This window comes from Nyctibius grandis, chromosome 1, assembly GCF_013368605.1.
Source record: "Nyctibius grandis isolate bNycGra1 chromosome 1, bNycGra1.pri, whole genome shotgun sequence".
Taxonomy (NCBI): Eukaryota; Metazoa; Chordata; class Aves; order Nyctibiiformes; family Nyctibiidae; genus Nyctibius; species Nyctibius grandis.
In genome coordinates this window covers 35,098,020-35,110,131 of record NC_090658.1, presented here as the reverse complement: position 1 = coordinate 35,110,131, position 12,112 = coordinate 35,098,020, and positions in this window count along the sequence as shown.

Here is a 12,112-nt window from a genome sequence, read left to right as displayed (position 1 = left end):
GGTTTTCCCCCACAGGGAGGCAGCTCAATCCTGTTTCGAGCTTCTGTGCTGCTCAGGCCACTCCAGCCCAGCTCATGTATTGCTGGGGGTCAGGTCTCACCTAGGAAGAAGGCGATCTCTCAGAAAATCAAGGCACCAACAGTACGGCTATTTTGCTGTGTGTTGCCATCACTGAGAGCTTCAGGTTGTCCTTGGGGCTTCCTTCCCAAACACTAGCTTTATGCTAAAGCAGCTGCAGGAAAAGCCAGTTGTTTGATCTACCAGGAGATACCACTTTGTGCACACTAGCCAGTTCATTGCAAGATGCTAAGCACAGTGTTAATATGCATGGCAGCTTTTGCCCTGACCCAAGAAAGCTTATGAAACACTGCTATCTTGTATTAAAAAAAAAAGGCAGCAAGAAACACCACTAAAATGCATCTGTCTTCAGGGTAAGACATGACTGCTACACAACAGAGAACAGCAGAGCTATTTGCTGACCAAAAAATGGAAGTTTAGGAAGCAGCAGCATTTATTAGACACACAGACTGAATTTTCATTTTGGCTAAATACCCTCCGCTGACTGAAATTTTGCTAGGATGGCAGGAGTGCAGATGCCTGCCATAGAAGGAGTGATAATACTAATACCTAATTTGTGTGTTTCACTTTTCTTTCAAAAAAAACACCCACATTTTTACTGCGGGAGGTGGCATGTGTTGGTAACAGCATCAGTCTAATTTTCTCTCTGGAGAAAATGAGGGATAGCTGTACTTTTCTCTGCTTTCCAATCTGGTACTTGACTCTGTGTTATGGAGCCTACACTGCTGAACCCAAAGGAGCCAGAACTCCTACCTCCAAGGTGAGACACATAAAACTGTTTTCCAAGCAGAAGCAGCTCAGTCAGAAGGCAGTAAACAAGCTGAGTAGGACCTAGCCAGCAGTCCTGGGAAAGCACAACACCAGGATGAGGGAGAAAATGAAGAAGCGAGAGAATCCTGTTTGTCCCCTCTTAGAAGACTTGCTTAGGGAGTGTAAATACAATCTTAAAATGCATGCAGGTTTGAAGAAAACCCATCTGTTATGGTTTGCAATGGGATGAAATAGCCATCAGTTCAGCAGAAAGCATTTTCTGCTTTACAAAGGTGAGTATTGATTCGGGGAGGACTGTCAATTCCCACATACACGCTTCTTCACAGAGAGACGTGCATATACCATTTTGCGGGCAGGCGAGTGTGACCTTTGTTGTCACATCTCTTGGGAAAAAGAAAAAAAAAAGAAAAAGAAAAAGAAAAGGGGAAGTGGTTCCTCCCTCACAAGCAAGCCACCATTCCCACCATTGCAAGCAGCAGTTTTCAATTCACATGTTACTTCTCCTGGCCGTCCTGAATCCATCAAGCTGATAAACTCTCATGCCTGTCAGCTGGTCTTGTGTCTCCTGGTTCTGCCCTGAGCTGGCACCCACTCTTCAGCCTTTCCTATGTTACATCTTCTTTTCCGTTGTGATGTCATTCAGGTCATCTACGTGCTGATGCAAGAAAGAAAAACTGTTCCTTTTCCTCAGCAAATTTATAATCTTTTCCTTCTTGAAACCTGAATAACAGGTCTGGAAGTTTTTCACGTGCAATGACATCAGCCTCTGTATTTTAGAATATCTACAGACATGAGTATGAATTTGAACTACTCCGTATCAACTGGCTGCTAACTGGCCACAAGCATATTTAAGCTGGAAATCAGGAGTTTCTAGCTGTGAGAGCAATCAGATTATGGAACATGCCTCCTGCAAGAGGGGTGAGAGCAAAAGAATTAAATAGATTTTAGTAAGCTCTTGAATGGAATGGTCTAACACAAAGCCTGTAAGAGAAAGGCACAGGATGTGATGATGTACGAGGAAATACCAAATAACATATCTGGTAATGAGACTGGATGAAGCCCTGGTGAGACCGTGCTCAGGGTCTCTGATTAGGCTGTCCCTGCTGCGTTGGGGGTCACATCCCTGCAGCCAAAATGAATGATGAAGTGACGTTAGAAACTGTAAAAATTACACAAGTGTCAGTCTGAAAGGAACATTCAGAAGTCGCTCCATCTACGTGCCCAGAGGCAGTATCAGATACACTGATGCCACCCAATCAGGTGTTTGCCTTACCTGCCCTTAACACACACCAGGGATGCTACCACCTCCTCGGTACCTGTTACACTGCTCATTTACTGATAGCTGGGAAGGTTTCCCTCTTTATAACCTAATTGAGCTTGTTGCATCTTGACCTGTTCTCAGGAGACATGGGGAACAATTGATCAGCATCTTTCTTATAGCAGCCTTATATATTTGAGGTTCATTATCATATCCCACCCCCTTCTGTTTTCTCCCTGCTAGACTCAATCCTCTTCTTTCAACCGTATGCGTTTTGTACCTCTTATGCTTTTTTGTTACCTTCCTCCAGTCCAAACCTAGACTAAGCTTCTCTAACTTCGGGGTATTGCGGAAGCAAAAAATTACCTCCTTTGTCTTGTAGGCAGTATGCCCTAGTAATACAGCCAAGAATAAAATTTGCCTTTTTATGCAGTACCTTCACAATGGTGATTCATATTCAGTTCATGGTCCTGTAACTCCTCTATTTGTTTCGTCAGTGCTGTGGTCTAGCCAGCTGTTCCCCATTTCTTTACTGGGGCATTTAATTTTTTCTCCTTCTCAGTGCAGTATTTTGCACTGGTTTTGTGGCATTTTAGCTGGCTGATAGTGAGCCGTTTCTCCAATTTACCAAGGTAATTTTTAAAATAAATAATAACAATCCTGCTTTCAGTCTTGCAAGCCCTTCCAGACTTGGGGCCAGTCGTGCAATTTATAAACATACTTTATTTCATCATCTAAGTCATTGAGGAAACTAGTTGATATATCTGGCCAGGCGCTCCTGGGACTGATCTCTGTAAGTCTTCCTGGTCGGACTGCAAACTACTGATAACTAGTTTCAGAGCACATACAGGATTGTTTCAAAAAGCCTTACTACACATCAAGATAGCCTGTGTTGCTGCACCTGCTCTCTCCACTGTTCCTGTTACTGTGGCAAAGAAAGTTAACTGGTTTGACGTGATTTGTTCTTGGCTTTCTCTCTGCTGGCTTTTTCTTATCACCTGATTATCTTTAAGTGATAACAAATTGATTATTTAATAATTTGTTCCACATTCATTGAGGAGATGGAAAGGTAATGACTGAGGGCTAAGGAATCAACATTTTCAAGAAGGTTTAGGGACACTTGCTGATTTTTATCACGGCACTGCTGACTTTGACGGTAATTTAATAGAACAGACATTAAGTCTTCACTAGTAATTAAGTCTTTACTAGTAAATTAAACAACATAGGAAACGTTCCCAGAATACAAACTCAATCATCAGTATTAAGTGTCAGCACACCCCTGGCACAGTTTGGCTTGGTCCCACTAGGGCTGTCCCAGACAGTTTCCAGGCATGATTTGGGAGTTATCATAGGCAAAGGACATTCCCAATAGGCTTTTGCATGAGGTCACTCTGTTTCAGAGGTGAAGAGAGTTTAATAATATGGATGTGAGTCATTTGGTGCTAGTTTGCAGGATGTATCTAGGAGAATGTTCCTGGGCACTCCTGATTTACTGTCTTCCTACCTTTTTTTGCCTTCTCCATCTGCAAGATTCACAGTGCTTTGTAAGCACAAATGAATCAGTCCTCTGAAAGCCCGAGAGGAAGCTGAGGCCAGACATCTCACTTTATAGATGTGAAGAGTGAGGCAGCATCTGACCCAGTCTCTGCAGCAAGTAGTTGGGCTAGCACTGAGTTCAGGGGCCTGACCTCTTATCCTTGGCTATACCATGGGGAGCAGTCCTCCGTCCCCCAAGCACGTCCTTCCCCAGCTTGTCAGGCCATGCCTCATGAACGATGAGACAGGAGGGGACCTTCCAGGGACCTTCTGAGGACACGTTTCCCCAACAGTGGGTATACAGCTCTAGCCCAGTGCCATGTCTCTTCTCCCCTCCCAGCCCTGCTGTACCAAATGCAGCTGGTCACTGGGAACACAGAAGGAAGGAAGTCACTGCCCCATGTCAAGGGAGAAGCCTGTCTGCAGGGGAAAGCCAAGGTGAGAGCAGGCATGGTGAGTCTTCCTCTGTCCGTACACTTGCACCTGTGAAGAAATGGAGGGAAGCATCTTGCTGCTGAGAGCAGCCAAGGATGGGCGATCCCCAGGACAAGACAACTCCCAGCACAAAGGAATAAGCAGAAAATGTCACCAAGGGCAGAGGTTGTGTGTTGACCTCCTGAAGGAAGAAAGAACTGAGTGCAAGGGAGGCAGAGAACAAGCTGAGAGGTGCTGTGAGCTAAAACTGAGCTATGGAGCTTTGCTTTTCCCCCATTTCCCTCCTACAGGACCAACACGTAATTTCCCTCCTTTTTCCCTGAGCCCTATAAGCAGGAATGAAATTGCATCTTTGTGATGATGACCACAGGACACAAATTCCTGTGCAGACATGTCTGCCCCTAGCAGGGACAACTGCAGAATTGAACGCCACCAGGGAACAGAAGAAGAGCGACAGAAAACACTGTCAGATTTCTACAGACTGAAAGATGGTCCTGTAGGGTGGGGTGGTTTTTCCTCTGGGAAGATAAATATAGAGAAGCCAATGGACTGCATCTTCAGTGTGTGTGCGTCATGTTCTCTGCTCCCACCTTGACGGGCTCCATGCAGATTCTGGGAACAGCTTGCGATGATAGAATTAATTAAATTAAATTAATCAAAACAACCTACCCAGAGACAAAACTGGCATTGGTGAAATGCAGAGTTGGGCCACGAAGGGATTCTGTAGCCAGGGCTGATGTCTGCCCTCATCAATAGATTCTGTTTGGATGAAATCCTGTGTCCTACATGCCTTGGTCAAACATGAGGGACTCAGAGGAGTTGTATGCCTCATGCAAGATCATGACTGTCCACATAGTGCAGTAATTGTAGTGGGAACAGATGGAGTCCTGCTTTTCACAGACCAGGCACAGCGTGTAATCGTAGATCTTGCTTTGGTGCTGAATGAAGCTGAACTCCAAATCGTGCTGCGTTAGTGTGGAGGACACGGGAGAACTGGAGCAATGGCTTTCAGAGACGTGATCTAAGAGGGTCCAGTGAGTGTGTCCCACTCTGCAAACCTGGGAACAGGGGTACAGATTTGCCTAAATGAATCACTGAAAATTGGAGATTCCCCTCTGCTTTCGTCTCTGCCCGTTCCCCCAGGGGGTGTCAGCCCAAATTTTCTTATGCCAGGTGCCAGTTTGGAGGCATTTTTTTGGGGCCTGTCCCAGCCATTTATGTTCTTTGTTTTATGAAAGCATTGGTGTCTTCCCAAAAACATGCTGCATCACCTTGAGGGTCTAAGAAGCTGTGTGGGCATAGTTCCTCTCTATTGAGCAAGGATAAGTGCACAGTTAAAAGAAGAAATATCCGATCGAGTGTGAAGATCGAGTCCCTTATAAATATCTGAGAAAAGAGAGAGAGACCCAAGCAGCTTTATGAAGTGCTCTGTTATTGGGGCCACAACCCCATGGCCGAGTTTATTCTGCAGCCACAGAGGTGCATCCATCACAGAGACGGGCGCCATGGTGCAGAGGCGGTACAGGGTCCCGCTGGTTGCCCAGGAAGTCACAGGGAGCTGTGTATTTCTGAATCAGGGCATGGCTGAGTGGAATGGCGTGCCCTGCTTTTAACACTTGGCAAGTATCAGGGGAGGAAAAACGTAGCCTTCGCAGTTCTTCAGGACAAGTTTGCTTCTGACTGTGTGTAGGGTCTTGGAGAGTCTCTTCAGGAGACCTCTATGGTCTTCCATGCCATTTCAAAAGTGCGTGACTGGCTTTATAGCCATGTTTTTAACTTGGAGTCCCTCAGCTACATTCAGGAGATCCTAAGCCCTTTCGTGGAGATTTATCCCCTTGAACAGGCTCCAGGTAGGGTGGCAAGGTTGGCCTGGTGAGGCAGAGCTCACACACGCCATCTGTGCTGGCATCAGAGGCAGAGATTGCATTTCTGGTCCCGTACCCGGGCAGCTGGTTTCTAGCTCGGTCATCTGGTGACCACAGTCTCTGTTCCTGCCCCTGTCACCCCGTTTTTACCTGCCCTACCTACTTTGCTTGCCAGTCATTAGGTGTTAATGGGCCAGTGCCTGATTCTCTTCTGTTTCCCTCTTGACTTTCCCACTCAATTTATGTGTGGCATTTCCCCATCTCCTTGTCCCAGGGGCAGTAAGACCTCCAATCCCAGTTGATGGTGCTGTGAAAGGCATGAGGACGCTGAACCACATCTGTTGTTCATCAAAAGCGCAATGTTCTCTATCCTGCTCCCATGTGGGACTTGTTCTACAAGGTTCCAGGTGCTGTTGGAGTAGTGAGGTGCTCGAGGATTTCCTAGCATTGCTGAGAGAGGTGGAAGAAGCCTAATCTGTGCCCCTTCCTACACTATTCTTTCTGCAGACCTGTCATGCAGCGGACGGGCTGCTGAGTGCTGTGGCCGATCCAAACAGAGCTGTCACTTGTTATGAGAGAGGACAGCCATGTAAATGTATTCCCTGGCTCAGACACCTCGCTGTGAAGTCAGGGTGAGTTCATCCCTGTCTGCAGTGATGGTGAGGGACTCGCCCTCTAATGTGTCCTATGGTTTTCCGGGTAGTGGGATCCTCCTTGAAAAGAGCATGCCTGGTATTTATGCTAAGCACTGTGCTTCCCAGTCACCCTCCTCCTTCAAAACCCCTCTTGCTTAGCTTGGTGCTCGCTCCTTGTGGGCAGGCCCCCGTGCTCCTAGAAGGACGTGGCCAGCTCTTTGCTTCTTGTTTTCCCTCGGCAATGGGAGAGAGGCTCGTGAGGACAGGGGGTGCTCGGGGCTCCCTGAGCAGGGAGAAGAAAGGAGTTTGCTCCTACACCAAGATGTCTGCAAATGGGAGGTGACAGCCCTCTGCATCCCTGCATGCTCCTGTGTTGTTTAGGTAGAAAGAGAGTGATTATATCCTTCCAGGTCTCTGCTGAGCTCCAAGGGAACATGTGCCTCGCTGCCTTTGATCAAGGGGCTACTAGGGAGTCTGAAAATGGCATTATTTCTCCTGCTATCATTTCTGCTTCCTCAAATGACTTCCTGGGTGATCAGTGGAGACAAATGCTCCAGAAATGAGAACCTGGCAAGGAATCTGAATGCCCCCAAGTCTGAGATGGCCAAAGAGCTGAAATCAGACAGACACACACACATCATTAGTCACTAGCCTGCATGTGAAATGAATTGAGATTTCCCGAGCTGGGATCCAGCTGGCACCATAACGAAGACTTCCCTTCGTTCTTGCAAGCAGACAATAAAAAACAACCCAGATACACCCCCAGCTTCCCCAGGCATTTGTGTTATATAAGTAGTCCGGGTCTTGATCAGTGCTTCTTTGATTATCTCTGTGCGCCCACATGAATATACCGTGTGTGCGTACACACAAAATCCATCTATTTATCCTCCTCACAAACCATTTTGCTGGGAGACAGCATGGTCTCCTGAATTTTTTATGGCTCCGCTTAGGTTGGAAACAATCCAAGGGTCAAACACTGTGCTGTATCTCCAGTCACCTTGCCAGTCAGCGCAGGGCATGGGTCTCTGATACTTTCTGAATCTCTGATCACCCACAGGGCACTAAATTGCAGCTATTACACTGCAATTCGCTGTACAATTTTATTCTTTGATACACTACCTGCCTTTGTCTGTCTGCATAGCAGTGAGAGCGGTATGCATTATTTACCAGGCTAAGTACACTGCTGCTGCTAGTGTTGGGGGGAAAAAAAAAAAAGATAAGAGAACTGGAACAGGCTTGAAATGTAAAGAGACGGCACAAATACAGCTTCCTGGGAAATGGTTTTGTGGTTATATAAAACTTTCTGAGGTTTTGCAGTCCCTTTTGCCTCCCTTCACAGAGGTGTGACTGTGGCCTCCCAAAGCTCTTCAGGAAGAACAGAGGTACTGGGGCAGATGAGGAATCCAGTCTGGCCAGTGACCTGGCTTCAGGAGGACCCCATGGCAAGCACTGTGCCTGATGCGGAAGGAGAATGAAGGGCACATGGTAAGGAGAGCAGGATGCTGCTCCTCTCCTCATGGGGTACTCCATGGCCTTAAATTGGTCTGTCTTCCTTCTGATTCAGCCAGAAATCCTTCTGGACACCAAGAAGCCATTCCTATGTTACTTCAGCTGATATATTCCAGCCTTTCTCCAACTTAACCATGGTTTGTGTTCCCTCCAGATTGTTCCTTGAACCTACTGGGGCAGGGATTTGAGGAATAAAATCAGTTGCAGAAGATTTCCATTTAGTGCAGAGACGATTAAAAAAACATCACTGTCCTCTACTGTGGCAACTTGAGAAAGGCAGGTGATAGCTGGGCTTTGCTGCCCCGCGTTGACTGCTGTGTCCTTTGGGCTTCCTTCCAGGGCAAGGGTCTGTCTGGGAGGCAGCTTTGGGAGCGTGCGCGGGCAGAGCTGTCTGGGTGATGCTGTCCCCAGTTGACTTGCTGAGAGGCAGCTCCTGGCTTCTCTGCAGTGTAGGCAGCTGGTGGAGGTGCCAAAGCAGAGCCAGACAAATCCTGGCAGGAGGGCAGGAGTGAGTGGCAGAGCCAAGGCCAGCCCAGAGAGAGAGAGCCGGGGAGAAGCAGGCTTGCTGCTTCTGTCTGGTGAGAGGGGGTGGGATGTGCACGGTGACCGAGTTGTTGCTTTCCTTCCCAAATGCCCTGCAGATGTTCCCTTCACTTCCCCCCTCATCATTGACAGCAACAGCTGGACCAGCTTGCCATGGCTCTGGTTTGGGCACTACACAGAGCAATGGTCAGGCAGCACCTTATTCATCAGGTTGTGAGTACACTGGGTACTAATCCTGTAGGGAGAGTGAAAGCAGCTGCGCACAAGCTGCCTGTAGGCAGAGCTGAGCAGAGTCACGCACTCAGACCAGCTCCTGGTCTTTTATTTGTTGAGATAAGCTGCAGCCAAAGTGATTTTAAGTCTAGTCTGTGGTCAGGAAAATGTTTGCTCGCTGGCTGAATGTCATGAGGCAAATGTAGAGGGGAGAGAGAGCTGTGGCTCCGATTATGGCAGAGCTGATTGAAGTGGCATCGGTCTGTATTGCAGCAGTCGGTGCTCTGATTGTTTCCACTCTCCCCAGTGTTTGGGGGCCTTATTCGCTTTCTCTCCATCTGCTTTCCATCTGAGCTGGCCCCATTATTGCTCAGCAGTACAAAGTAGATTGCAGGTTGCTTTCTCCATTCGGCCCCCAAAGCAGTCCTTATAGGAGATGGATTTCTGATTGAAATCCTCCCTGTCAATTGCTGCTGGGATTCTTCCGACACAGCATGAAGACACTTCTCATGAATTTGCTAGCAAGAGAGGGCTGTGTTTCCACCAGGCTCAGGCTCCCACTTCCTTCCTTTTCCTGGAAATGCGACACTTCCCCCATTTCAGAGATGCTTCGCACCCCCTTCAGCTTTTGCAAGCCCCTGCAGCAGGAGCGTCAGAGCGGCCTGGGGAGGAGTGCCCCCAGTCCTCTCCCCTCAACACGCAAGACTGGGAGCTGTGCCTCCTTAGGCATCTTCCTGAAATCAGAGCTGAGAACTGAGTATTTTCCCTTTCCTGCTAAGGTGAACCAGCTCTGGGTGAACCCCAAAGACTGTGTGTCTGACACACAAAGCATCAACCATCTTCTCATCCCTTGTGTGGAGCTGGGCTCAGGCCACTGGCTGTGGTCTGTGCTGGGCAATGTTGCCCTTTCTTGGGCCTGAGCCATCCTGACTGTGTGAGCAGGAATTGAACCCACACTTGCATGAGATGCTTACAGGGTCTCTGCCCTTGCTGAGAGCCTATTCCATCTCTCCCCTTACAGCCAACCTCTCAGCATTGCTTCAAGGTTGACAGTATATTTTTTTTAGCCCAGTCAAACTGTATTCAAATATGAGATCCCCTAGGAGATTGGCTGAACCTGTGCATACAGGTTAAACACCGTCTGAAGATTGGATGGGGTCCTGTGTACAAGCTGTGCTGGGGGGATGCAGGAGCATTCTTTTTGTTTCTGGTTCTGGAGGCTGCTCTGGTAGACCAATGTGGATACAGTCCGAGAGACTTTTTAGCTCAGCTGGGCGGCAGTTCAGGCACAGTTTGATGTGGTCCTGCCTTGTTCCAAGAGTGGCACCTCAACCATCAGGATGCTGGTGTGAAAGGGGAGTTCCCTTTGCTGCAAGGTTTTCCTTCTGTGGATGGCAGAGGCTGTGGCTGTGTGAAGAGGCTAATAGCCTTATTACCTTTTCCTCTCAGATTGTCTGGCTGATTAATGTAAAGAAGTTAAACGTCAGCACCGTTTTCTCCATTCCGTCCTTTACCTGATGTTCTCTACTTGTGTCTCAGGCCTGAGAAAAGGTTTAAATCTCCAAAAGCTCATCTGTCTGTTCCAGCTAGAGCAGTTGGAAAAATGATTCTCCTGGCTCACATATTAGGGATAAAGCAGCTGCCCTGGTTGGGCTCATTCCTCTGCCAGGAAGAATATGACTGCTCCATGCTCCTCTGATGGCTCTGAACCTGGGGCAGCTAGCACATCTCCAAGATGAGGCCAGATACAGCTGGCTGTGCTGCTCCGGGCTGTGTCTCAAAGCCATCGCCTTGGCTGTGAGCGTGGTGTTGGCAGGCAGGAGGGAGACCAGGGCATGGGAGGAAGCAGTAAGGGATCTTTTCTGATTTTGGATTTGAACTGTGTGTGGCACATGCAGGTGGGATTTGAACGTTTTCTGAAGACTTTACAAAAGGACTCCACTGTTCCCAGATTTCACAACCTGGAGAGAGAAGGAAATTAGCCAAACTACTTAGCTTTAACCTCCAACGGCCAGTCCTTGAAATGACATTAAGCATATTGCTTCAGAGATCCTGTCAGAGTTTGGAAGCGGCTGGAGAAGTGCCATGAAACAGGGGAAGACATCTATAGGGGAAAGAAATAGACAGACAGAGCCATTTTGTGTACCAGCTGCTGCTAAGACTGACAAACATGGCTTAGCTATATTTTGCTCTCAGGTGGAGAGTACTCAGGTGTTTTCCACACATGTTCATCTCTGCAGTTTATCTCAGAGGGGAGTGCTTTGTCTTGGTTCACATGCAATCCAGCAAACACCGTGCCTTACTGACCTCACTCACACTGGCAGATGCTCTTTTGAGGGCTTTATGGATAAGCGGACCTGTATCTTACTGGAACATGTTGAGACCTTCGCTCAGAACACTAGTCTCTGATGTATTAAGGTTGCTGTAAATTCCTGTAAAGAAGGAGGACCCAGGCTGGGAATGGAGACATTGAAATACCATGAAAGCATTGGGTCCCAGAGCACTCCTGCCACTCTGCTCCTGTGAGGTAGGTTGCTTCCCGTGTGGGGAAATTTGCAGATGGAGGTCATTTGGTTCCTTCCTCGAAAAAACATGCTGTTCCCCTGCTTCACTCTTTGGACTCTGGAGGTCTCTGCCAGCAGCAGAGCTTGCAGTGGATTAGAGACAAGGAGGCCAGGAAGGGGATCCCTGTTCTCCTGGAATTTCCCACATGCAGATCCATGGGAGTGCACTGAAGGCAGCACTTTCCTGTGCAGGCTGTCCCGACTTTGAGCAGCCCTGGCAGCTGACAGCTGTGTCCAGTGGTTCCCAGCATATGGACAAGAAAGAGACGGCGTGATGGAGAATCCAGCTTGTGGCAGCCCTAACTCTGTGTCGAGCCTGCCTGCTTTTCCCTGGCAGCCTTGATGGACTGTGGGGAGTACTGGAGCATGTGAATGAACTGATGTCAGGGTGAAACAGTGGGGCAGGGGGAGCAGTGGCTGTGAACCTCTTGGCTCTGTGCTTCCCCACTGCAGGGGCAGAGGGGACCTGGGGAGCAGAGGGTGCTGCAGAGCCTAGGTGCAGGAGGAGTCCCCAACACCCAGCCCCGGGTGCATTGCCCTGGAGGAGCCTGGGGCACGACTGGGACCTACCTTGTCCTTGTCTCTGCTGAGGGAAATGTTTTTCCCCAGCAGGCATATGTTTGACATCTGAAGGCAGCAGGTACCCGAGCTGAGGTAAGATCCACTCCATGAACTGTCTGCATCGAGGCAACACTCCTTCCAACT